Source organism: Euprymna scolopes, chromosome 8, assembly GCF_053919585.1.
Source record: "Euprymna scolopes isolate OS-2025 chromosome 8, ASM5391958v1, whole genome shotgun sequence".
NCBI classification, from domain to species: domain Eukaryota; kingdom Metazoa; phylum Mollusca; class Cephalopoda; order Sepiida; family Sepiolidae; genus Euprymna; species Euprymna scolopes.
Window position 1 is genome coordinate 94,049,030 of NC_136489.1, and position 27,998 is coordinate 94,077,027.

Sequence of the window (27,998 nt, forward strand, 5' to 3'; positions counted from 1 at the left end):
AAACTGCTATCCTTACATCATCAACGCTCTGATCCCCATCTGGCATCAATTGTGATGGATGGCTCTCGTCTGGGTGAGGCCCCGTGTTTTGACAAGCTTCTGGGTTTGACCTTTACTCCTGATCTGAAATGGAACACGTACATCAAGTCTGTTGCCAAGGTCGCTGGAAAGATGGTGGGATCCTTCTACCGCTCCAGAAGATATCTCACTACGGATGCAATTCTCTATCTATATAAAAGCCAAGTACGTCCAAGGATGGAATACTATTACCATATCTGGGCAGGAGCTGCTAAAAACAGCCTATCCTGCCTTGACAGAGTACAAAATAGACTTCGTGGCTTAGTGGGGGATGCCCTTTTCTCTACCCTGCAACCTCTCTCCCACAGAAGAGACGTTGCGAGCCTGTCCTTGTTTTATCGTTATTTCCATGGCAGATGCTCGTCTGAACTCCAATCTCTGGTCCCCCCTCGCCAATCTTTCACGAAAAACACCCGTCTAGCTGAATCCACTGTGAAAAATTTCCCCCACTCTATATCTGTGCCTGAATCAAAATGCAGATTCCATGAACAAAGCTTCTTTCTTAGAACTGCACGCCTGTGGAACTCTGTTCCGTCTGCCTGCTTCCCTCCGGACTACAACTTGGATGTCTTTAAGTCCAATGTTAACAAATTCCTAATGAACCGCCCCCTTAAGTAAACATTTCAGCAAATCTCCTCACTAACGTAATGTACTTGCAATAACCCTTATCCCTGAGTGGCTTCCGGGCCTTGATAAGTGGTGATCACTGTGTGAAAAAAAAAAAAAAAAAAAATTCCTAATTCTGATTTGGAATTAATTGTCTCAACATATATATATATATATATATTCAATTTAAGTAAACAAAATTACTATAAGTCACTACAATAAATCTACTGTCTCAGTCGACATTGTCAGGCGATCTTATTCTTGCAAAGGACTGACTTTGAGTAGAACTTATTGCCTAATAATGACTTATTGCTTGATGTCTTTTTAGATTGAAACAGTAGATTTATTGTAGTGACTTATGGTAATTTTGTTTATCTAAATTAAATTAAAAAAAAATATGCTCTTTTTATTGATCACTCTCAACAACCTTGTTGGAATTCAATGGTTTTTACTTTTGAATATTTTTAACCTGTAATATACATATATATATATATATATATATATATATATATATATGATGAATGAATGACAAGTCTGTATTCCAAATTTCATGATCATGACCATCTTATAATTTATTCCTTTAATTCAGTTGACACAAAATTCTTGACCATATCTGTTTTCACTAAATTATTATATCAATCAGAGAATCTATTTTGCCCTTAACTCATCAGAAGAAATAGCAACAACCAATCCACCAAAAGGAAATAAAATGCATCATGAAATTTGGAATATAGACTTTTGTCATTCATTCATTATATGCTCTATAATTACATTGAGCTTCTTGAATAAGGATTGGTATATATAAAAAGGAAAGAAGTGAATAAAGAATATTTCCAAAGAAATATATATATATACTAAAAATATCCAAAAGTGAAAACCATTGAATTCAAATGACGTTGTTGTGTGATCAATAAAAAATGCAGGATATTTTTTCTTAATTTAGGGATGTCCTTTTCTCTTCCCTGCAACCTTTTTCTCATAGAGATGTTGCGAGTTTGTCTCTGCTTTATCGTTATTTTCATGGCAAGTGCTCGGCTGAGGTCCAATCTATGGCCCTCCCCCTCGCCAGACTTTCACAAGAAACACCCGTCTAGCAGAAAACACTATCGCTAATTCTCTCCTCCCTTTTTATCTGTGCCTAAACCTAAACGTAGATTCCATGAACAAAGCTTCTTTCTTAGAACTGCACGCCTGTGGAATTATCTTCCGTTTTTCTGCTTTCCAGCTGCTTACAATATGGTTGTCTTCAAGTCTAACGTAAACAAGTTTTTGATGAACCGTTCCATATAAGTTAACAAATATACAGAATTTCCATTATTAATGATAACTATATTGTCCAATTTCTACTGTACACTCTTTAACCTTTGTCCTCGAGTGGCCTCCTGGCCTTGATAACTGGTGATACCTATGTAAAAATTAAAAAAAATCACCATAAGTTATTACATTTATATATATATATATATATATATATATATAAAAGTGAACGTGTCTGTGTACATTTTCCTTCGCAATAACTCTTAATTTTCAGTCTACAGACTCGAAATTTGATATACAGGGTACTGAGATTTGGGAAAATCTTTTTGATCGGTTTTCAGCCAGAAATTTAGCTGTTAAGGGGTCAAAGTTCAATGATTTGACCTTTGAGAACTCTAACAATCTCTTCCGACAATTTGGGGTCCACACACTTGAAATTTTAGATATAAGTTCCTTGGACATGGATCTAACTTAATAACTCGATTTGAGTCCAAAACAATAAATTTTAAGGGGTCAAAGTTAAAAAAAAAAATTGGCCGTTTTTTTGTTCTTTTTTTGCTCAGCATACACCTCCAAACACCCGGGAAACACCGGCCACCCATGCTAGTATATATATATATATATATATATATATATATATATATATATATAATTTATGCTCAAATCAAATTATCTGATTTACAATTGTTTAAAAAAAAGATCTGCATAATCAACAAAAATATTTAAAAAAAAAAAATATATATATATATATATATATATATATATATATATATATATATATACTCTATTTAATGTTAATTGAAACGCGGTCCATTTGAAAATGAATTTGATACTACTACTACTAAAATATTTCTCAATTCAGAGTTGAACATTTCAAAATTTTAGGACTCAGTCAAGCGCTTGAACTGTTCCCTCCACAATCTTATTTGTTACTAGTTATTATCTTCATGAAACCACTGTGTAAAGTTTAATACATAGTCTTATATGCTATCAGATCTCTTATCAGCTATTTTATTTTTTTTTAATATAAGAATGTATTCCTAATGAAATAATCCACTGAAGTTTTACATCTAGTAGCTGTTTTTAACAATAACAATATATTTTTGAAAAATGAAACAACCCCTACTGTCTTTGTGCGTTCTTATCTGGACCAAATTTAAATTCTGTTAAACTTCTTTTTTTTTAATTACTGCAGTGTTAAATTAAAAAAAAAAATAGAATAAAAATCACCATCTTTGGCCAGGTGCTTATTTATCCCTTTTAAAATACATAATGTATTGAATAAGTCGTGAAAATGTAATTAAAATTAAATGGGATAATTATGATATTAAGTGACGAAAATAATTAATTACCAAAGATTAGTCATGTTTCCAAGCAAGAGCCCTGTATCATCGATTAGGAGCAGGAGACGTATATAAAGTGCAGACATGTTACTATACGTTACGCACAGATTTGGGATTGTCTGTCTTGCACTAAAACGACGAGTTACTTCCCTTAGATAAAAATGCCTGCAAATAACGAAACGATAAATGTGTATTAAATGTTTCATGTTGTCCTTTTGATTACACATTTAAACTAGCAAATGTATGGTGGATTATGCGACTTTCTTCATTATGCCTCTTTGTGCTTCCCCTCTTTTTTAAAATAATAATTTAATTTCCACTAAAAAAAAACAAACTAATATGTATATTTACTTCAGTTCACCTCAACCAAGGAATATTGCTGCCAAAGCAATGTAATAAGTATATATTTGTATGTACAGGATTCACCCCTAAACTAATTGATTGATCGTTATAAATTTTGGAACTTAGTTACTAGGCGTAAAGGGCTGTAATGTGAGCTATATTCATTTTAGTTTATGTAAAGAAGGTAAAAAGCATATGAGAGCCCTCCATAAAAATTCGGCTATCTTCACTTTTTTTTAGAAATTTTAATCATGGGTATTAGATTTTAGTTTCTTTGGATGTATTTCAAAAAGTTTCAAATATTTCAGATTTGCAGTAATTTTGATTCATATTCATTAGACCACAATTAGGCAAGATTCTATGAAGTTAATTTTCTTATTAAGACCCTTGAGCATTAAATTTTAATTTTAAACATTTTTTTAAATGAAAATTATGTAATGATTTTTTTAATCACAACTGGAATAAGGATTCTAGAAATAAGGTTTGGAAGCATCATATCTTGATTTTAATCCTCATAAAGATATGAGTGATATAAAACTATTTTGTTCAGGGAATGAATTTTACCCCTCCTCCTGGAATGAGTATTCTCCCCCCCCCTCTCTCTCTCTCTCTCTTTATACTTGTGGTATTTGAATTGTTTACAAATTTAATATATATATATATATATATATATATATATATATATATTTAAATCGCATTCATATCATTTTATTTCGTATATGGTACGCCATACATGTTTCGTTGAATGGTATACCAAATAATTCATCAGAAACTCATGTAAATTATGGATTTATATGGGTCTTTGATAAGTTGTTTGGTATACTATTCAATGAAACATGCGTAAGACATATCAAATAAAATTATATGAATTTAATTGGGGTATTTGAATTGTTTACAAATGATATATATATGCTCTGAAAGTGCAATCCATTTTTATTAAGTTAAAATAAATTTGATAATTTAAAATCCTCTATATCGTGTGTGTGTGTGTATGTATATATATATATATATATATATATATATATATATATGAACAAATGATTAATAAAACATGTTAAAAGACATCTTGAAAAAGAGTTAAGACTATCCATTCATATGAAATCTTTTTATCATTTTTCTTTTACCTCCTATTCCCCTTACCTCACCCTTTTTTTAACCAAGTAAGATCTGTGACTTACTTGTAGTTTCATTAAATACTTTTATATGCAAAATCCGATCCTGCATTTTGCTAATTCCTACCCTCTGATGAGAAGGAGAGTATTTCTTCGAAACTCCGCGGATTAAGGACTATCCACTTATCTTGTGCTTCCTTTTTTAAAATTAAATATGTTTTTAACTCTTTTTCAAGATGTCTTTTAACATGTTTTATTAATCATTTGTTCATATTATAAGCTCTATTTCCTTTTCGGTTTTATTGAGCTTTTACATCTGGTTGAGATTACTTGTAAATATTAACTCTTTAATATTTATAATATATTTTAAGTTTACCATTTTGATTACCTTGGTAAACTTATTGTAATTTTTATTTAATATATATATATATATATAATATATATATATATGGGAGGGTACTAGCAGGAAAACCTGGTTTTACTTATAATTGAATGAGTACTTTTTTGAACTTCTATTATTTGTAAAATCTATAATTTCCATGTTATAAATGGAATGAAAATATTTTGTCTTGGAATATATATATATATATATATATATATATATATATATATATATATATATATATATAAACTTCATAACCTTTGTCATAAACAATTATCAATCAATTTCTCCGATCCTTTTAAATAAGGCTCTAATCTTTGCTAAAAGAAATTCTGACTTTATTCATTTAGAAATTAAATTCTCTTAGCCAGAAAGTCCCTTATACAATTTAACAATAAGTTTTGGACTAGAAAAGACACCCCTAATAATTTTGACATCTTAATGGGTCCTTCTGACTCTTCAGAAGTTACGTATTTAGTGGGGCTCTTACTGAAAGAACTTAAATACCATTTTAAACATATCCAAGGGGGCATTTATAGAGACGATGCCCTTTTTACTACAACAGCCAGGCCAAGAGAGTACACCAAAATAATTAAAAAATTACGTAACTTTTTTAACAACTTTGGCCTTTCTATAATTATCGAACCAAACAAAAAAACTTCAAATTTTCTAGACATTACACTTAATCTTAACACAGAGACTTATAGCCCCTATCATAAACCCAACCTTTCGCTTTTATACATCCATAAATCTAACCACCCCAACTCAATTATAAAATCTAGAGTACCATCCGTCTCTAGAAGAATTTCTACTCTTTCTGCCGATAAAAAAACCTTTAATTAAAATGCTACTTTCTTCAATAATGCCTTACGGAATTCAGGATACAATGAAAAGATTAAATACAACCATTATGCTCCTCCTGCTGGCCGTTTTAAATCTGTAATCACACATAATATGACTCGCAAGAAACCAGTTCAAATAACAAGATCTGCCGCTATCAATAGCAATGAACCACTCTACATATATAATCCAAACCAACATACTAATCGTAATACCTCTAACCCACCCAGACGCATCAGGAGAAAAATATTTGGTTTAATCTCCATTTAGTGTAAATGTCAAAACCAATATACATTAAGAATTCTTTAACATTATACAAAACTCTTTCAAATACCTACACAGATCTATATGTATGTGGGTATTTGAAAGAGTTTTGTATAATGTATAATTCTATTTTCAATAAAAACTCAATAAGGATTTCTTATTCACTATGCCTGATTTAGCACAAAGAATCTTAACATCTAATAACAAAAACATTAAATCAGCCTAAAAAATCCCTTTCCCAATTAAACCGAAAACTAACTACAATTGTAACAACAAACATCTTTGCCCACTCAATAATGATTGCATCCAGAGAGATGTTATATATTCATGCACAATTACAGAGCTCCCACGCAATCCTCCTATAACAGACACTAATATTTTGTCATCTTCCAACCCTCCATCTGATATAGTTACTAATCCAATAAACCACTCAAGCAGCCTCTCTATTTACAATCATACAACTAGCAATAATAATAATAATAATGAGAATGACATTTCTCTCCTAACAGCCATCGTAATAGTAACAACAATCATTATCCCCTCCAAAACAGTCCTCCTACAATCATTGTCCCACCCTTTGTTCATCACAATGAATAAAATTCAAACTATTTCCCCAGTACAAATCAGCAAATTAATATTCATTTCAGACATCGAGCTGTTAATAAAGTACATACATATATCGGTGCTACTTCAACATTAATTAAGAAAAGAATATCAAACCACACTTTTTGTTTTAACAACCAAAATTCTAATAATAACCAAGGAACTTCTCTAATCACTTTAATTAAAAAGCTTAATTCTAACAATACCCCCTTCTCAATTCAATGGACTATCCTAAAAAAGTTAAGCCTCATACTCTAGGCTCTAAGTCATGTCGCCTCTGCACAAGCGAAGCTATAACTATAATTACTTCCCCTCAAAGTAGTAATATAATAAACTCTAAAAACGAACTGATCACCTACTACAAACATAAGTCCAAATTCAAATATGGTAAATCTGAAATTACATAGCTATTAAATTAACCTTTCAGATATATATATTTTTCTATAACATTATCGTTTTTTCTACATACTTTCTTAGCATTTTATAACTGTAATTTTCATTGTAATTCTTTATTTCCTCTTTTTTGGCCGATTTTACATATGCAATCTCCGTTTTAGTGTTTAAATATTCCTATCAATCAAATATATCCATCTACCTACACATTTATTTTCTGCATGTATGTTTACTTATATTTTACTATGTACAGTTACTTACATACTTATTTGCCTTATTCCAGAATTTGTAGATACCGGCTATCCTCTCCCCTTAAACTTTTTTTTCAACTCTTTATTTATTTACTCATCTATTTACTTATATGTATGCATATATATATATATATGTGGGTGTGTTTGTTGTGTGTGTATATGTATGTATATATATATATATATATATATATATACTGGGTCAACGGCCAACTAGCACCGTGTATATTTGTGTGTGTGTATATGTGTATTGGGGTAGAGAGGGCTCCCGTAAGCCGTGGTGAAGGCAACCTTTCTAGGAGAAGCAAATCTCTGATTTAAAAAACCATAAAGCGGAAGACCAGTGCCCGCATTGGGCTGGTCTGCAGTTTGATTTGTTGCTGGCTATCTTGCTCTTGCTTGTTGCTGGATCTCAAAATTTTGAACCGAGAGAGAGACTTAGCTGTCGTACAAAGCTAAGACTCTGTAACATCATATTTGTATAGATACTCCCTAAGGCATTTGGGCTCATGGATTTTAAATGCCTGAGGGAGTGGCACTCGTCTGACAAGACGTTGCAATCATCATATATATATATATATATATATATATAATTGTATGTATTCATATATATATATGTATATACATGTGTATGTATTTCACTTAATTCATTTGCTTCCTTTAATAACTCCTGCTTATAATTTAATTCTTAAGTAATAACTTTATATTTCAGTTGACCCCTTTTTCTGCTTTAAATTTTGGTGCCTTTTCAAGGTCATCTTATCTGGGTCGTTTTGACATTGGCTTTTCTATTCTAATATTTCAATCTCCATTCAATTTTTTTTTCTTCTTCTTTACTCATTCTCACAAATTTAGCCCAGCCTTGACAGACGTTTAAAATTTTTTTTTTCTACGCACATCTTTCCCTTTCCCCGATTTGTGAATTTTTCCACAGATTTCTGCCTTTTGGATTACTTTGGACCATCTTCCAATTATGCGATTCCCATGGATTTTACTTGTGGAAATGGAAACTTAACCAACTTTTTTAGATTGTGATTTTTGGATTTTACCGTTATTGGATATTTTACCCTTCACCAGACTATCCATTCACGTGAAATCACCTTTTTCTTCATCATATTCCCTCTCTTTCACTATTTGTTACCAAGTAAGATCTATGACTTGTAGTTTCATCAAATACTTTTGCAAGCAAAATCCGATCCCACATTTTGTTAAATCCTGCCCTCTGAGAAGTAAAGTATTTCTTTGAAAGTCCGCAGATTAAGGACTATCCTTTTATTTTGTGCTTCCCTTTTAAAATTAAATGTTTTTAACTCTTTTTCAAAGTGTTTTTTAACATGCTTTATTAACTACTTGTTCTTTTATATATATATATATATATATATATATATATATATATATATATATTAAGGGGATTAGAACAGCAGTCTAAAGAGCAGAGTATATTTTAATGTATTAGTAAATTCATTAATACAATTAAAATAAAGTAAAAGAAAACAGTGTAATGTAAATATATAATAAGCTCGATAGGTATATATATCCTAGAGCTATTTTAATATTAAGATGATTGATAATTTATAATTAAAATTAAAAATCCGGTTTCATAAGGAAGAACAAACAAAAGTAATAAATTGTACAATCGTTTCTGAAACGATGTTTTTATGGAGATAGACAATAAGTCTTGGACAATAATTTTATCATAGTTTTTTGAAACAGTCTCCTCATTAGCAAAAATATTCGGTGGTTTTTTTTTAAAGACACCAAAAATAAACCTAGCATTTTGTAAGTAAGGCAGATGTATCTGGAAAATATTTAAAATATAAAGGAAAATAGTTAATTTTTTTATGTTAATAAACGAAGTAAGATAAAATGAAAATAAAAATAAAATAAAATCGGGTGAAAAGGTAATGTTAAGAGAGGATATTTAAAATATTTCTAATAAAAATATATATACCTTTTAATGGTTCGCCTTCTAAAAGTTGCAAGTATCATCGTCATTGTATTCATTGAGGTGTTAAATGTAGTTTATGAATGCTTGAAAATGTTGATATATACAAACTTTAAAAGGAAACGCCAATAGAATAGTATTATGAGTTTAAAATCGTCAGTAACGCTAAATTTGAAATCACCTTAAATATTTCAATTACAAGGGAGATAATTATAGTCAAATAGAAAAAAGAATTTTACTGTTCAAAGGGAGATAGCCACCAATTATAAGTTGATTTTTTTTTTAATAATAAATGAATCTTATTGGTAGTAATTAATAAAAATAATATTTTTAATAGTAATTATAATATTTATAGAACTTATATTAATAAAAATAGTAACATATAAATTCAAAGTGAAATAAATAATAAAATAAAATAGAAAATAATGGTAAAAATATCAGATAATAATAGTAATAAAAACTATAATAATAATAGTTATTAATTTATAAATTATAAATTTTAAGATAGATTAGTAATAAGAAAATTTTATGATTTATGGTGGTTTAAATTTGTCGAACCTAAACCAATGTTTATAAATGCATCCTGAAAAAATTTCTTCTAAGTTTAGGAGGATGGTTTTATTTTTATATTTTAAAATCTTAAGGGCTTCATATCTACAAGTGCACAGAATCTGTCCCCCGACATATATGCTTTATAAGATCCTATTATTTCCCATTTTAAATTGAAGGGAATATTTCTATCATTGAGTCGCCAAATATGTTTAGATAAAGCAGTATGGTTTCTCAAGGAAGGATTTTTAAAGGAGTGCTTATGCGTTGAAATCCTATGTTTAATTCCAGATGTGGAACCGAAGTAAATTACATTTTGTTTAATATATTTGTTGTCAGCTAGATTAGGAGTGGTATTGGTATGTAATAGGTTTGGTTGTATTTGATTGGTAGATTGGTTAATGGGGATGGTGTTATTGATTGACTGTGTAGTAGGGTTAGAATGTGAAAACGGATTTGTATGGTTGCTATTAACATAATTTATATTTTGTGTTTGTGACACTGTGCAGCTATAAATCACATTTTTTATCTTGCACGTACCTTATAGGGGATATTTATTTTTTCTTCTACAGTTACAGCCCGTTATACTTTCTATATTTGCATTTTGTATCTTACTAATTTTTTTATTGTTAGAACTAATTATTTTTGATGTAGGTTTGGCATAGTTGAGTAAGATACTTTGACCGTGTTCTTATTAAAGATTTTAATGTATCTGAGGAGCTTTAAACTTTTTTTCTAATATTTTAAAGAATTCTCTGGCTATGTTTGTCTCAAGATTTTTAGAATATGGAGGGTTGAACCATAGGATTTCCCTATGTCTGTTTTTATGCTTACAGATTTTGCTTTGTGGTTTATTTGTATTAGTGGCTAACGCTTGCGGTTTAATTTGGTTTTGTATTGTATTTCGATTATTTTTTGCCATTCGTATGTGGGATGACCTGGCCATATTATAAGTTATGTTTTTAGTGGGTTTATTTCAATTATTATAGTTTTCAATGCAGTTTGTGTTTTTATCATTTTTATTTAGGTATTTGATTTGTGATTTGTATTCTGAGTTTTTAAGAGCCTCATTGTAATATTACTTATGGTAATAAATATTGTCAGAAATTGAATAAGTTTTCTTCATACAAGTCAGTGATGGGTCCTTGGCAATTAGTCTGACAGTGCATTTGTGGCTGTCAGGTTAAAGTATGGTCCTGTTCCATCTCAGGACGTCCACCTTCCAAAGCTTTACCTTTCCTTTGAGGAGGGGTTACTTTATCACTAATCGCCTGAGATGTCCCTAGCAGGACCACTCAGCCCTTTTTTTGTAGGCCAGAGTTTGATAATATTACTGTGCTGGCTTTTCAACTTAACACCTGGCCTTGTATCTAACCTGCTGCAGAAAGAAATTGGCGTAAAATAAAATATATTTCCATCAATAAGATAGTAGATGGGAGAAATGAAAAAATGTCAAATTCGAATAGTCCAGACAGATTGCTATTTGGGTCTGACATTGAAAAAAAATCACAAGATAACTGTATATATTAAATAAAGCTACATCATTATAGATAAGGGATGAACGAAAACAAAAATAAAAATATGCATTTATTTCTTTTCCCTTCGCTTATTTTAAACTAACGGAAGGGGGTGGGCTTGCTCGGTCGTTAAATATGTATTTATTATTACAGAGACAATTCTTTATTGATATTATAACGTATTACTGATTTTAAAAGTTTTTAAAAAAGATAAATGACTTTGGTGCCATCAGCTAGAACCAAAGCCGAAACCTTTAGCACACCAGCCACGTCCCCTACCATTTGACCTATCGCCGGGTAGATGAAAAAAGATTTTAAATTAAACCACTTCACGCTATGAATGAATTTGCGCATGCGTAAAAGTAATAGAAATATGTCGGTAAGTTGAAATGAACATTTTGCAACAACTTGCTGACGTATTTCTGTACACTTTATTCATCTATCCAAAGATTTTACTCGTTATAAACCACCCTTGGTGTATTTATTGCTAATCTCCGTTTTGTGCGATTAATAGTTTAAGAGTTTATCGGTTAAATATTTTCACACACACACACAGCTACTGTTTTATTAATATAAAGATAGAGTAGGTCGCACTTAAAAAAAAAAAAGAAGCTTCATTTACCACCCACAGATAGAATACATTTATACTCTTATCCCACCCTGATACACAAAAAAAAAAAACAAAAAAAAAAAAACTGGGATCTTTCTCTATATGAACTTTGGCTTATTGACATTCGGTCTTAACAGATTTTATGACTGGCACCTAATCACCTCACGACATAAACGTTTCCCCTGAACTGTTTCCTAATAATCTCAATCCGACCTGTTGTTCTATCTATACCTACTTTCTATATGTCACTCTCTCTCCCCGCTTTTTTTTTTTTTTATACCTTCCCATACCTATTTGCTTGTAACTTTGTAATTAACCATGCTGGATGAATAAAGACAAAATATCAACAACTATACAGCTGCGTTTTATTTATTGTTGTAGTTGCAATTATTCATTTCATTTATTCCACCCACCCATTTATCAACATCTTGTCAGATTCAATACCTATTGTTTCCTCCCGCACACACACACACACACACATATATATATATATATATATATATATATATATATATATATTATGGCAATGTAGTTTACTTTCCTAGAAGTACATCCACTGAAACGCCATGTGCTTACCAAAAAGTGCTCAATGAGTTAACAGAGCAGGTATATTAAATTTATTTATACATTGATGGCTACATATGTGTGTACATGTTTCTGTAAGAGGGAAATTCTTGGCCTGAAGACGTAATCTCCCCAGTAACGGGTGGTTACAGAAACATGTATGCACATATGTAGCCATCAATGTTTGTATAAATATATATATATATATATGCGATATTATTGGGCACATGGGGATGTCCGGTTTATGAGTCTTTTGATGGTCATATATTGGTGTAGTACTCAATGTATGATGTCCATTTTTTAAAAATCGGGTTTTAATAAGATTTTTGTAGGATGTGTATGCATACTAGCAAGCCACCTGGCGTTGCCCGGTGGTAAAATACGCTTAAATTAGCAATACCACACCATTTTTTTCTTTGTATCAAATAAAGTCAAATCAAGTATTATTGAAAAGAGAATAAAAAAAAAAATATCTTTAGTCCGTCCATTAGAATTGGAGTTATGACCATTCAAAGTATTAAAAAAAAAAAAAAATAAATAAAAAATAATGCATGGTTTAGTGAACATTTTTGTCTGAAGTCGGTCCAATTCAAATTGTGACTGAATATGATAGGGAATTTGCACAAGTTACAGACTAAACTATCTTTAGAAGGTTGTAAATTCAGCTCTTTTAAAGATATTAATGACGAAATTTTGAACATATCATAACACTGTGGAGATTCAAATGGCTGTATTTACGACTATTTCACTTGGTAACTTGCGGACTAATTAGCATATTTCAGTTTCATTTTTACAGCTTTAGGTAGAAACATAAAAACAGCTAAGAAAAATAGTAAGGCTTTATCATCATATGAAGTATTAAAGAAAATTTTGTACGGATTAGAATTATGTTTTCAAATATATTAAACTAATTAGCATATTACATTTCATTTTAATGGCTTTGTGAAAACATAAAAACAGTTTTACAAAAATAGGAGGTAAGGCTTTATCATCATGCGAAATATTAATCTGATGAACATTATCATTTGTCATCATTACTACGGCTAGGACAACAGCATATTCTTTTCCTTGTTTTGATATCCTGTTTTTATGTAGAGTGATGTGGTTCTCGATTGTCTGTGTCGGATATATACTCGAGAGCAAAAACAATGAAAAGAATATTCTGTTGTACTAGCCCTAATCATTACATCGTGAAAAATCCAAGATGGTGACCAGGAAATCCAAGATGGTCATCATGACACAATTCAAAGACATTATTTACAAAATATGGCTTGTAGCATATCAAATAAAAGGAAATTTTGCACAGATGGCAATTGTTTTCAAGTACATTAAACTAATTAGCATAATTAAGTTTAATTTTAACGGTTTATGTTGCTGTGACAATTATCAGGTGGGTTTCTACCCCCATTTTGTATGTTATCAATATAAATCAATTTTAATTATGAACTTAAATAGGACACTTAAAACAATTTTCTCACTATAAACAATAACTAACACACCGCTATTTAATAAATCAATTTCCTTTAATGTAATAGGCAAATGACGTCATCTCTCAATTATCTATTTTACAAGAATCATACTATAAGAATGAATGAAGCATTAAAGTAATGGACCTTTTGTATATATTAATCAAATTGTGAACAAACAAGCAGACAGAAATACGAATTTATATATATATATATATATATATATATATATATATTACAAAAATAAAGCCTCCCATTTTTTTAACTAAAAAACTAAAACGTTGAAGAGCTATGAAGATGGGAGTGTTACCATTTAAAATTTTCTGCTCCAAAATTTTCCTACAAAATCACCATTCTTAATGCATATTTGCCAGCCTCTTTTGAAAGTCTGCTTTGTTATTCACATCTGTCGTCATTTTGAAATCGACGAACCCATCTAACTGTGCTGACCTCAACTTCATCAGCTTCATAAACGTTGAGCAGGTACTGGTGAATGTTGGAAGAATTCAATGATGCATCTCTGCGTCTGATGCACGGTTATGACAGGGGTTGCTTTCTTAGTTTCACACCGTCAGTATCTGCAACATAGAAATGAAACTTTCAGATCATGAATGTATAAGTTCAGTCATTACAACTATGCAATTTGCATTCCTCTCTAATCCATTCGGGTGGAATAAAAAATAGGAGGCATTACTTTTGGAACGTCTTTCCTATATAGATAAGTTTTTACTAAAAAGTATAAATGGGTTCAGATTGTTTCTCTATTTTTTTCACGCATAGGAATACAATTTTTTTTTTTTTTTTTTTTTTTTTTTGTCATGTTCACTTCAAACAAGGCATATTGCCACTTGGACATAAGGGGCAACTATTTGGGACCATGTTTATGAGAGATGAGCCAAATATTGGTTAACATTACATTTAAACTTCTGCATGTCAGTACAATCAGAGAGCAGGTAATTAGGAGAGAATTTCAAAGTCTAGCAGTGCAAGGGAAGAAGCTATTAGAATAGAAGACTTTCTGACATTTAGAAACCCCTATAGTGAAGAGATGGGATTTTGTTGCTAAATGGGTTTGTATGTACATTGAGGGAGTACAAGAGCGATATGTTCATCAGAGCACAATACTTATAAAACAGGTACAGAGTTGCGACGGAACAGAGGTTGGATTTTAGTTGACAGTCTGAAAAAAAAGAAAAGCTTAGTCTTAGTAGCATCAAGTGCTACCGTCAGAGCAGAGTGGATTTTCTTTGCAACAAGTCACGGAAAATCAACATGTGATGGAATTGTTTGTGTGGTGAAACGCCATGTTGCAAAACAAAGTTTGCAGAGATCACTCGAATTTGATTATTTAAGGGGACTGCTCAACAAAAACTTGTTTACATTGAATTTGAAGACAACCATATTGTATTCAACAAGAAAGTATAGTTCCACAGGCTGGCAGCTTTTGGAATTTGCGTTTAGATTTAAGCACGGACTAGCCTAGGTGCCCGGCGTTGCTCAAATGTTTGGAGATGTGTTGAGCAAAAAAAAAAAAAAAAAAAAGTGGTAGTAGGTAGGCATGCTCGAACTTGTGATGCGAAGCCAAAAAAGAAAGTGAAAGAAAATCTGACGGCTTACCTCTACTAAATGATGTGACTGGAAATTCGGAATGTTAAAATTAGGCAAAGTCCATCCAACTGATACGATGACTTGCAAAAATGGCTTTCAAAAAAATCGACCCCACCGTTTAGAAAACTGCCCAGTTGAGGGTGAAGGAATAAATGTTTTTGGCCAATTTTTTTATATTTGTCATCCGAGATGTTGAGCTTCAAAATGATACCAATCTCGTGAGAATCCGTCGCTTCTGTCGAAAGTTTTAGGCAGACATTTTTTTTTTTTACATAGGCATCGCCACTTATCAAGGCTAAGAGGCCACTCGAGGATAAGGGTTAAAGGGTGTACAGTAAAAATTGACATGCCTACATACATGCATTTAAACAGACAGGTAAGATTTATATTATAGACTAGCGGGTGTATGGGTGTTGCTCGGGTGGTTGGAGCAAAAAAATTTAATAGGCAGGCAGGCTAGAACTCGCGACGTGAAGACGGAAAAGAAAGTGAAAGAAAAGCTGACATCTTACCACTACGCTACAACGTGAGGGGAAGTAAAAAGCATTCAAATTTAGCGATTAAAAAGTTGACTTGCAGAAATTGATAGTTAAGTGAATGAGTTCATGCAGGTGCAGAAATGAACGTCTGGCTGTAGGCCAGTTAAGCTTTCAGCTTTCTGCCCCATACTTGTTTCCCAACGATTTTGTGGAAAATCAGCTCCCCACGAAAAGGGGAGGTCTGACAGTGTCCAAATCAATAGCAATTGTCTGATATGAAGAGTTTCCCCCACATTGATCAAAGCTAATTGCCTTTCTGGACGTCCTGGCAGGAAAGCCAGGCAATCTACTTTGCTTCGATTAGTTTCACTTTGTTCATCTTTTTCATATAAATAAACACGCAAAGGATGGAACAGAGGGAATTTTTTAAAGTCAATCAAAATAAATGTAGAGACGACATCCGTTCGCAGCTCAGATATTATAATCTAGGAAGTATAAGGAAAGTTCTAAATAAATGTAACCTCGTCGAGAACCCCCGCAAAAAGTAAGCTTTGATTAGGCATGCAAAAATGCGTGCGGCTGTTTTTCCTTTTATATATTTAGATTAGCGGGGGTACGCAGCGTTGCACAAGGGATATGTGTTGGGGGGGGGGAGGTAAATCAAAACAAAAGAATAAGCGAAGTAATAAACTTGTTTAAATATTAAAAACAAACGAACGTGATGCAAACGAACGATGTTAAAATTTCTTAAAATCGGAAAAACAAAAACTAAAAAAAAATGCGAACGTGATGGAAAAAACAAAACAAATGTGATGCAAAATGAACGATGTTAAAACTTTAAAAAATCTGAAAAAGAAAAAAAAAAAAACAGCGAACGTGATAAATGGCATAAATAACCCTCTTTCAGTTGGGGGGGGGTAGATGGAAACTAAAAGTAATATCCCTGTTTAAATAAAAAAAAAAAATAAACGAACAAAAAAAAAACAGCGAAAAAAGTTTTGGGAGGGAGGTAGCCTCGAACCCGAAGCTTTGAGGTTAATAGTCTGATGACATAGCATTACGTCACGAAGCCAGGGACTTTAGAAAGAATCGAAAATAAGCATTTAAAAATGAAGGTGGTTTTCTAGGTCAAATATCATGCCATAGCAGGAGCAGAGAAAAAAAATTCACAGCGCAAATTTTGTTGTAAGATAAAAGTGGCCGAAATAAAAGAAATTTATGCCGTTGTTTCGTAAGTGTTAGATATTATGATCTCGGTAGCATATAAAAAGTTATAAGAATGAGCGAGCAAGCCAAGAAGCAACCAGAAAAAAGACTTTGCCGGACATACAGAAAAAATGCACACACACACACAATGGAGAGTAGGGGAAAATTGTTAACAGTGGTTTGTTGGTGTTTGTTGCGAATGTTTTACAAGGAAGGTAACAGAATAAAGCTCATAAAAATAATAATAAAGTAGAGATAAATTCACAATGTCTCTTGTGTGAAAGAGATTGCAGGAAGAAGAAAAAGACATTGCTTACTAGGCTTCGAAGCTGGTTTTGAATCCTGCCAAAGCAAGAAAGGATGCTCTGAGCAGCTCCTCCCCAAATGTGGCAACAGTACCCCATTTGAGAACGTATTTGGCTTTTTGGTAGAGAATTGTCAGGGGTGAGATACCTTCTGGAGTGGTAGAATGATGCAACCATTTTCCAGTGACCTTGGCGACAAATTTGATGTAAGTCTTCCATTTCAAATCAAGAGTGAAGATCAGTTTCAGAAGTTTGTTGAAGCAGCCTACTTTCTTGAGACGGGCCATTCATTTTGGATTAGAGCATTGGTGGTTGAAAAATAGAAGCTTGGTTTTGAATGCATTTAAATTAATCGCCCTCTTTTTACTCTATTACACCACATGCTCAAGCTCAGAGGAGACAGACTTTGGTCATTATTGGCCTTGAACCATCATCTTATGTCTTGCATGTATAATTCTTTGTGATGGGTCGTTTTGCTAAACAACGTGATAAAGAAGAACTTAATGACTTAAATATTGACTTAATTTTTGTCTTTTTAAATCATAAATCTGCACTTTTTTTTTTTTTTTTTTAATTTTACCAATTTCTTTCAACTTGAACTTCTGAAGCAAGTAACGGATTTGCTCTGGTTATAATATGTTGTTAAACATTTTTACCAAATAAAAGTTTAAAAAAAAAAAAAAGTAAATGAAAAATATCAGACTTGCGTAGCATACAAAACAAATCATGGTCGGCCTGTACCTTTTTATAACAGGCGGTGTAAAAACCTGACTAAAGTTTTGTCATTTACGCAAATGACTCCAGAAGGTAAGCAGAGTAAGCGTCCATTAGCAGTTAACGTCTCATCTGCAAAGAAATAAGCATGCTCGTTAAAGTGATTGATAGTTGTTCGGATTCATGACGGGTGATAGTTTGCTGCTTGCGCTGTGATTCAATTTACGGTTAGTGATTTGTGTGGATTAAAACTGGTTCTATTTATCAGTCCCTATGAATAAATTTTTGCAGCCGATCATGGTTGCTTTAAGAAAACCTTTCAAGATAATTTAAAAGTGGCTACGGATTAGAACAGAAATTGTGACATTTCAAGCAATAGATTTTTTTTTATTTTAACTTGGATATTGACTTGACCAAACCATGCGAGAGCCTAATTTCATTACCACAATTGAACTTAAAGGGATGGTTAGAATCTTAAAATGAAATCTCAGTTGGAATGCATGAGAAAGTGGGTGGATGTCTGGCATCCAGTAAGATGTCCCATTCCCAGCTAGAACAAAATGGTTAGAAAATTGAAAAACTATTTTTTCCATAGGTTGCAGATTGAACTTGCTTTGAAAAACATGGACTTCAAAATGAAAACTTAAAACTTTTACTTAATAGTAAGAATTAAAAAAAAAATGCTTTCTGAATACACAAAACTCATTTAATATTACTTAAAGAACATGAAACCAAGTAATATTTAAAAAAAAAATATTTTCCTCACATGTATACGAAAGAGAGAGCGAAAAAGAGAAAGTGTGTGTGTGTGAGAGAGAGAGAGAGAGGGGGGGGGTAAAATGACCGAAAGATGGAGAAAGAAAGCGAAATCATGAAAGACTGTCCACATGTGTAGCAGAGACAGTGATGGGAAGAAAAAAGTCATAATGGATTCTGTTCAGAATAAGGATTCTAAATATCAGGTTTAGTATCATATTTTGGTTTAAATCTTCGTAAAGAGACATAAAAATGGTGCAAAACTTCGGGGAATTAATTTTACTTGTCTTGTGGTGGGTATTTTAGTTCCACATACAGTTAAAAATCATTATATTCTTCAAAGAATATACAAGTCTTCCAGTAAATGGTGGAGAAAATAACACTGATAAATTATAAGATGACACACCTGTGTCCAAAGTAGATACATAATTTATTTACTTTTAAATTTATTTTTAAGAGGATTTGGGGATATTTCACAGAGAAACATTTATCTATTGTAACCAATTTTGTATGTGATGCTATATGTAACCATAGGTGGGTGCAAAAATTGTGGGTTCATACCTTTCCTTTTGCAGCAGCAATAGCATGTAAATGATCACAATAGATGCAAAGGGATTTAAACTCTGTATACTACCAACCAATGGAAGTGTCTGTCAGACATGTGTATGAAGTGTGAAACTTAGTAAGGATTGATGGTATGCATTGCATGGAGAGGAATATGATGGATGTGTAATGCGAGCCCTAAAGACAGGCTTAGATCTGATGACCTCAGAAGGAGATTAAATCTGGAGAGTCTGGGGAGATGTGTGCAGAACAAGAGACATTGAATGTATCAGCAAGTTGAAAGAATGGATGATAGTGCCTGAGTTAGTAGATATAGAACGGCTCAGGTAACAAGTTTTTCACACATACACACACAGAAAGGCCAAGTAAAACATAGGAGAAAAGTGATACGAATAGAGTTTAAAAAAAAAAAAAAAAGGGATAACGATCTGGTAAGAGAAAGGTTAGTTTGGAAGAAAAATTTTTAAAGGCTATTCATGTGCATGCCAGCATATAAAATGGACATCGATCTAATTTTGATAGACTGACAATATCTACACGGTCAATCAAATCTCCCCTCCCGAACAAGAGAATTAAAAGTAATGAAAAGTGTCTTCTTCTAGCCAGAATACATTAGATTAATAAATTAAGAGAAAGAAAAAAAAATATATCAAATGCAGAGAAAAGAACTTGAATTATCTTTACGATTATATAAAAATAATTTTGTGTGTGAGAGTTTATATATCATAGGTTCCGAAACGGTTGAGGCTATCTTTTGCAAATTTAAAATAAAGGTAATTTGTTCAAGAATGAGAGTTCATATAGAAACGTTGTTTTAATTTGAATAAAATAAAATACACATCAAGTGCGCTTGAAAGCCAAATCACAACGTAATATAAGGAAAATAAACAAATATTTTATTTGTTTGAAATTTATAACAAATATATTTCAGGGGTATACTCCATCGTTAGTGTGTTGTTTTTTTTCCTTTTCTTCTTTCTATGCATATTTTAGTTAAAGCTAATTTATATGTCTGGCAGTGTTCTTAGATATGTTTTGTACAGAAATTCATCCAATAAGTATATAAAAAAATTCGATTCTTAAAATAGTCTGTCTTTTTTTATAGATAAAGAATTTTTACAGGGGAATATTTTATGTTACACCAGCAAGGGAGATAATAAAATTTCAGCAAATCATTTCAGAACTATTGACATCTGGACATATAGCTCAATGGTAGAGTATTTGACTACAGATCAAATGATGCCTTGTCTAAACCCGAGTCTACCTTACCATTTTATTTTAATTTTTTCATATTAAGGAGTTTAATTTATGATAAAAGAAGCGGTACCATTTAAAATCGCTATTTTAAAAATAAACATTAATCAGAAGTGACTTTTCCAGGGCATTCATCATCAAGCCTAAAGATCAGCTGACGTGATATTGTAAATACAGACGAAATTTGATAAATGATATTATTATTTTTAGACTTTTTTGCAAATTAGTCCACCGGGTAAATTATTCTTCGTAATATATAATATTCAATAGAGGATTGATTCTATAATAATACATACGCAATCTGCATAAATTAAAATATCATGTTTAAGCATATTCTACGACCGGACAACGCCAGGCGTCCAGCTAGTAATTAATAATAGACAAAATAAATAAAATCGTGATCATTTAAATAATAACTCAGAAAGTTAAAATAAGCGAAAGTTACAAAAATAAAGATGAAGAGGAAAAAAAGCTTAAAATAGTAAAAAAAAAAAAATAAATAAATAAAAAAATAAATAAATAAAGTAAATAAATAAAAGCCAAAGTTGTGGGCGGGAAGTGGGAGATCAGGTGAATAAAAGAATGGTTGTCTTCTGATTTTTCCCTTACTCTTATTAAGTGTCTGTTAATGTTTGAGGAAATCTGCAGAGAGATGTGCACAAGCATGAGCAGCTGGAAACCAAAACCAGTGGAAGTAATGAAGATTGAAGTGAAAAAGAAAGGGGAAATCAGAATAATCAATGGTCAGCAGATTCTCGAATCTCGGAAGTGAATGATCAGAAATTCTCAAAGAGACCATCTTTAGCATCAGGATTTCAATATCTGATGCTAATGTCGCCTATTGTGTAGCCTTCTTTGAATTTCATTAGTTGGAAGGAAGTTTCATGATTTGAACTTTTTTTTTTATAAGATTGACAAAGAAAACAGGCAGCCAGAAATTAATTCAACTCTCACACTTATATATATATATATATATATATATATATATATATATATATATATGATTTTCCTTTATTTTCCAAGATTCTATTCCTGATCATCAAGTAGTTCAAGAAAAGAAAAAACGAGCTGAATTTGTAACACGAACGACTTTTTCTTTGTATTCATTTTTACACTTTTTTAATGTCTTTTTATCATTTTAACAAAAAAATAAAATTACAAGTCTTCGTACCGCAACTGCAAAGAACTTTCCTTTCTTTCATGCGGCTAGTGTCCGATAGAATTTCAATATACAGTTTTTCAAGAAATTCCCATTCGTGGAACACATTACCATGGGACTGCCTCCTTGCAGATTACCACATATCTTGTCTTCAAACCGAATGTCAACAAATTATTAACCATCTCTCATGAATAATCAAACATTGTTTATTTAATTAATCATTTTCAATCTTCTCATAATATTCTTCATCATTCAATCAACAATCTATCTCATTAACCCTTATCCTTGAATGCCTTTTGGCTTTGATAAGCAGGTACTCATTAAAAAAATGTATTTACACTTTTGACTGAGTTTTAACTACTCATTTATAATCCCCCGCTTTCTGTCATCATTGATTTAATATTCATTTGGCATGCTGGTGTGTATTGGACGATTGTAACTTTACACACACACGTTAACACGTAGACACTCGGGAACAATACATAGCAGAGTACGTCGCAAAGAACACGGAACAAGTAATAATTTAACTCTTTATTTTTTTTGTGATAGCATTTATTTCCAATTACTTTCTCGAATAAAAGAGGATTGTGCTCCTTCTCTTTGGCCTCTCAAATGTTCTCTCTCTCTGCTTTTTAGTCTTTTTCTTTACCGTGATATCATTTTGTGCATGACTTGGTATTTGCACATAGCCGGCATATGCGCGTCTGTTACACGGTTTGTAGAAATTGATTCCAAACAAACCTATTTCTGGACAGGTCTTTAATTATTCCTCTTTCTCTAAAGTCCATCCTTATCATTGCTTCCCAAGTTTTTCTTGATCTTCTCTCTACATCTACTAACCCAAGAATTCTCATACATTTTTTTTCAACATGGCCATACTATATCTCCTGTTCTGCATATTGTCCGAATTTAATCTTCCTGTGCTTGGTTGTAAATAATAAGGCTCAGTTGTATGTAAACATGCACTGGGTTGCATGTTTAAGTGATGCATATAAGTGGTAGACTTTGCAGATGAGATGCTTGGTCAAAGGAAAAATTGGAGGTGGCTACAGAGAATTGGAAATATATCTGGTTGAAGTCCGTCCACTCAAGAGATGTTTCCTTTGTTTGAAAAACTAAGTACCTCATTGAACAAGAAATCATGCTGGGACTGACCTATTTAAGAAAAGTAAGATAAACCCCTTTAAATGAAAACTTATCTCCAGTGGATATCTCGAGTAGGCAACTTCTGAGTGGTTGAATGGTGACCACTAACAAAGACCACAATGTCAGAAGATAAAAATATTCCAGGCGATGAGAAGGAGAGTTAGAACCGGCATTCCAAAGATGAGGCAAAGAGTGGGAGCTGGACGTTCAACAAGGAGGGTTTTTTTAGGGCTACTAGTCATTTGAACTGATGTGCCTCTTCAAGCAAGGTGAGCCCTTGAGGCTTTCAGCTAAAGTACTGTGTTAATGTAACTTATTTCGGTTTTATCAAGTAAAAATTTCATTTTTAAAATCAGCCATTCAACCTAAGCAAACAGACGGCACTTGTAATATTTAAAATAAATAATAAGCATCTATTATTTATTTATAAACTGGACCTGTGGTTTTGTATTGGGTAAAAAGGTTTTGTTACAGCATCGACTGAATTGAACAACCTTGGACCAGCACAACGAATGGTGACAATAACAGCCTATTTAATGAGCGTACAAGTGTATGTTGATAACATTCAAAATTTATATGGTTTCGTCACTCCGTTTTCTATGGTAAGGCAATCTATAAAATAAATGCAATGTATGGGGATGTAATTGGAAACAAAACGCTATATCAAGATCAAATAACTTGCGGAGTTAAATTTCAGAAATCTAATAGTTGTATCAATTTTGTATTTTGGGGTTTTACAATAATATTGTAGGCATCTGTCTTCATCTATAAGATCACATTTTACTTTTTCTTGAAAGTCATAAACCTTAAAATAAAAAATATTGATAATATAGTCCAGAAATAACATTCATATCATGATTAAAATAAGATACTCAAATAGGCATAATCAATAAAAATCGATGAGATTATATATAAGCAGTTGCATTTTATTTAAACTTGGATCAAAGTGTAATAGTTTCTATAGAGTAAATGTAGTATTGTGGTGACTGCTGAATAAAGTAAAAATAATGGACAAATGTTATAAGAATGAAAGAGACCATGTTTGGACGAATGGGACAAAGTATCTCGTTAAGAGTAGAATAGACAGTGATCTCGCTCTTTTCTTTCTCCTAATTTTTCTCTATATTCTCATTGTTGCTGTGTGATACATAATGAGAATCGTTTGAACGGAAGTTTCAGTGGCACCAAGAGTCAGGTTATCTCAGACAGAAGTCTGTGAAACCATGTGATTTCCAGGTGAAGATTTTCTGCCTCTTGGCTGGCATTGTTATATAGTTGAATGTGTATATATATTTACATGTTCATGCGTGTCGTTTATTTTCATGTATGTTTGTATCATCATCCGTGTCGTCTCTAGGATATTGAGTGTATGTATATGTCAGTACGTGTGATTACGTCTAGTGTGTATATATGTGTCGGTTTGTATTATTATAATGTTCTCTTTCTGTATGTATAGTTTTCATCAAGTGAATGGCTGAGTGTGGACAGGTGTATATACATGCAATAAACAATTCACCAAACGTGAACAATAATGTACAAGGACAGTTCTTTTTAACAAAGAGACGAATAACATCTTTCTGTGGAGGTACATTAGATCAAAAAGGGGAACATACCTTCTTTCGTCAGCTGGTCTTGACTGACGTGCTCTGTCAATGCTGCAATGAAGATTTCTTCCATCTGAAGAAACGATAATTGACATTTGGGTTAGATTTTATGCAATTTTATTTCCTGACGTTCCTCCGATCTTGGAGTTGCACGCTTCCTTGGTCTCTACATATTGTTATAATGCATCTATTAGCTTCAACAGATCTCAAAAGACAATCTCCTGAACTCAACTCCCGTCTACTTTCTAATTCTACCTCTTTCTGACTAAAATTTTTTTCATATATATATGTGTGTGTGTGTGTGTAAACTATCCCTTTATTTGTTCAACTTTCTAATGTCAGAGGTCAGCCTTATTGTTAATCTAAATTAAGTTTTGTTTATCTATCTATTTCGATCTGGTTTATTATTTATGTTAAATTACAACCCAAACTAATTTTTTTTTTTTCCAACCTTCCTCTTTGTTATGGAAGCATTTTCACTGAAAATTTCCTATTTCGTAACATCTACATTTCTATACAATAATAAGTGGTGAAGAGGGAAACGCCCACCGTGTGGCTGACTTTGGTGAGACAAGCTATCCATCTATCTATATTGGTCTTTCTCTCTCTTTCATAGTTATACAAGTAACCTGTTATTTTTAGGTTTCTGACTCTTTAAATGAATGCAGATTCCTAAGTTTGACAGAAAGATTGACAAATTTTACAAGATACACCTGAAGAAGGCCAGAGGTTAGATAGGCTGAAACATTGTGAAAATAAAGGAAAACAATAATCCAAATAATTTAAATAATATTATCAATTCTCAAAAAAAAAAAAAAAATCAGAAACAACATTTTTAAAGCGTTTTACATATGACCATTTTTTTTTTTTTTAAACAATTTCAGCCATGATTTTTTACAGAAATTCTACCTACCTGGTTTAACTTGTTGAGGTTATTTCTGAAAGCGTCCATAAAACGTATGACTCACAAAAACAAACATGAATAGTCAAATAAAAATTTATAATAATTTTACTATTTGTTGTTGTGGAATAACAGCATGCACGAAAGAGGGTTACAGTCGTTTTTATACATGATCAAACAGTTTGAAACTTAAATCTTGATTTTTTTTTTTTTTTGCAAATCAAATGGATTAATCTGGAGCATAAATTAGGTCTTCTGTTTTAACACGGTCGAGAAGGTTATCGTTAACTGTACATCTCGTTATATGATTTAAAAGAAAAAGTTTTCGATTTAATTAGGAGTTCCAATTTACATGATAATAAAGGCTGACAATAAGCATATGGCGTGTGATTTTTTTTTTAATGTAACGTAAAGAGTTGGAATCCTGTTCAACAACATGCAGCTACAATTTGTTTTCTCACTTCCTCTCCCTTGTTGTCATCGTCAACAAAACCACAATGCTAAAGGACAGAACACGGTTTTATTAATTTGTGTTTCAAAAAGAAATATTCATAAAATTGTCGACACTTTGTTCATCTACTTCTATTCCTCCTACCCTGAATCATGCCCCGCCTTCCAGGCATAAATTACAAAGACTTTTTTTTTTTTTTACATAGGAGTCACCTCTTATCAAGGCCCTGAGGCCACTCGAGGATAAGGGTTATTGAGTGTACAGTAATAAATGGGATAATATCGTAGTAGTCGTTATTAATGGAAATTTGGTAGATTGGATTACTTAAAGGGGGCGGTTCATCAAGAATTTGTTTATGTTGGACTTGAAGACAAACAAGTTGTAGCATTTCATACATGGCCAAATAGTTTCAAATTTTAATTGTGCTTATGACCATTACGTAGATTAATTTATTAGCCTCCAATAACTTTCCAATTCTGACCTGGTCAAAAATTTGGAATTAGTTACAAACTTCATGTGCTCGTGAAACTTCAAGTTTCCCCACTGAAAATTGATACATACAAAAGGACAACAGGGAGCATTGTAGGTTTTGCGATGTTCATTTTGAAGTCTATTTTATTTTTATTTTATCTATTCTATATAAATGAAGCATTAGGTGTATGTGTGTCTAAATATTTAACTGATAAACACTTAATAGTAATCATACACCACTACATACTTGCTGACAGTTTTACTTTTTGCACATGTCCAAATTCAATTCATTTCTTAATAGTTACATCGGTAGGAGATATGGCTGGAGTGCTAAATGGTTTTGTTTCGATTCTAACTGATGGCTTCCAAGTTTGTTTTTTTTTGGGTTTTTTTTTTACTTTTGAAATCACTAATATATTATATTGTTTCAAATAAGGTACAATAATATTCAATAGAAAACTGGCTATGTAATAAATACATAGTCTTCATAAATCAAAATATATTTAAGCATATTTTATGACTTTACAAGGTCAGGTGCCCCCACCCCACTAGTATGATACTAAAGCTGAATCAATCAATGTTTATTTTCCCCGAAAACTTTCCTATATACATTCTTGGATCAAACAATTGATCTTAACTAATTTTGAAAAAAAAAAAAAAAAAAAAACGTAAAAGAAAACATTGAACGTGGCTAATTGTGAATATTTACTTTGAAAATAATTTACATAAATTAGGAAATTGATATACCAGGTAGCTCCTCGATGAGCCTTCCATAACAAGGTTATTAATTTAGACAAGCTGTCTCTCAGCTTCTTCCATTGTTGCAAACTGATATTTCCCCCGCTTTTCTTTTACTTCCTCCCAAAGTGACTTTTTGTTTGCAAATTTTCTACAATTCTTTGAATTGTGCTTCACAAGTCTTCGATCGGGTTAAGATCAGGAATTTATTTGGACCAAAATATCGTCCACCATTTTTGGTTAACTTTGCAGTGTGAGCTAAGGCATTATCTTGCTGAAACAAAACCTTTTCCTGGGAGCAGAAAGCAAACAATTTTTGAACCGTAAGAATTAAGTATTTTTCTAAAATACAGATCTACTCATTTGTGTTCCTGCTGATGTTATGATCAACTCGATATCCTGTTTGACTGTTCCGAACCGCGTTTTCAACTGGCCTCTGTGTCGTTTGATTTTTGTGAATTTCGACCGAAGTAAAATGCAAGACAAAGTGAAAAACCTACAATATCTACCGATTTTAATCGATCTA

At 32.0% G+C, this 27,998-nt stretch overlaps 1 protein-coding gene and 1 long non-coding RNA gene across 4 annotated transcripts in view; one reads left to right on the forward strand and one right to left on the reverse strand.

The window, feature by feature from the left end:
- The window catches only part of LOC145283640 (solute carrier family 23 member 1-like), a 428,662-nt gene that overhangs the window by 143,694 nt on the left and 256,970 nt on the right, over positions 1-27,998 (forward strand). The window lies entirely within an intron of this gene.
- LOC145283644 (uncharacterized) lies at positions 1,247-27,963 on the reverse strand. The gene is made up of 3 exons (XR_013868678.1): positions 25,825-27,963; positions 14,427-14,694; positions 1,247-2,089 (listed from the first exon to the last, which is right to left on the reverse strand). It is a non-coding gene; the product is annotated as an uncharacterized LOC145283644 (long non-coding RNA).